We start from the raw sequence: 1526 nt of genomic DNA, 5'->3' as shown, positions 1-1526 counted from the left end.
GTGAAAGAAGAGAGAGAGAGAGACAAGAGAAAGAAAAGAGAGAGAGACATGAAAAAGAAGAGAGAGAGAGACAAGTGAAAGAAGAGAGAGAGAGACAAGAGAGAGAAAAGAGAGAGAGAGACATAAAAAGAAGAGAGAGAGACAAATGAAAGAAGAGAGAGAGAGACAAGTGAAAAAAGAGAGGGAGAGACAAGAAATAGAAGAGAGAGAGAGACAAGTGAAAGAAGAGAGAGACAAGTGAAAGAAAAGAGAGAGAGACAAGAGAAAGAAAAGAGAGAGATCTGGATGTGGCTTGCAAAACTGCTTCTAAAGCAATTGTGTTGTCATCTGGAGAAGAGGAGCCTCAAGAGGAGCCTCCTTCAAAAACTTATGGCATTGAAGTAATGTCTCTAATAGCAGATATGTATTAAATGAACTAAATCTCTTTCTTCAGTTTGTGCTGTAATTGAATATTGTTGTAGGACATTCGTGATCTGCCACCTGACTCTACGGTCATTGTAAAGTTTTCCATTACAATGACAGCAGGAAAAGTGTTGCCCCTGTTATTATCTGGTCGTAATGGATGGCTACATGATGATGTAATGACCTTTGGTTTTAACAACTTTAGCTTGTTTTGAAACATTTTGTACATTTGAACTAATTTCAGATTGTGTATTATTGCCTATTATGAGTGTCATTTCCAGATCATTTTGTTTTATTTGAAATTGATTCAAGCTCATGGAACCAACAAAAGGATTCATGTGTTTAGTTCTCAATTTTACACAAAAATGGTTCATGATATACCTTCCATCAAGAAGTGGACCAAAAACGTAAATTTAAAATAGTCACATGTTGCATTCCTCTCAAGTACGGTATTTGTTATGCACCATGTATTGTAATGTTTTCTTACTGATAGGTTGACTTATTTGACTGTGATGTGGTGTTAATACCAGTCCACCTTGTCGACCACTGGTGCTTGTGTGTAGTCGAGTCAAAGGCAAAAGACATAACGTACTTTGATTCACAGGGTGGCAGAAACAGCCTCTGTCTAGAAGTAAGGAATTTTGTTTAATATTTTGAATTACTTGAAATTCTATAATTATTGTTTATTTTCAGAGTGTTTTGAAATACCTGACATGTGAGCATCAGTGGAAGAGCAGGGCTGGTCCATTTGGTCAATGGAACATGCGCCATGCCTCTAATATTGGTCGACAGCCCAATTGGTGGGACTGTGGTGTTTTTGTGTGCCACTATGCAAGGATGGTTGCGGAAGGCCAGGAGGTAACAGCCTCGATTGATTGGCTGACAACTATGAGGGAGCACATGGTCCATGAAATCTTGTCTGGTTGTCTTCAGGAGCGTAGTGCAATTGTGAGTGTTTGAGCTGGTTGCCTGGTCTTGTGTTCTTTACTTTATGTGATGTGTGATTCCACTGTTATAGTGCACTTCCCCAAAAAGAACAACTGAGGTTTTTCTCCCTCTCTCCCATAAATGGGACAACAAAACTGCTAGGCAGGGCATCAAAAACTTAGGGATGACAACATGTT

The sequence above is a fragment of the Frankliniella occidentalis genome, unplaced genomic scaffold, assembly GCF_000697945.3.
Source record: "Frankliniella occidentalis isolate FOCC.00 unplaced genomic scaffold, Focc_3.1 Scaffold287, whole genome shotgun sequence".
NCBI lineage: Eukaryota > Metazoa > Arthropoda > Insecta > Thysanoptera > Thripidae > Frankliniella > Frankliniella occidentalis.
This window is presented reverse-complemented; position numbering follows the sequence as displayed.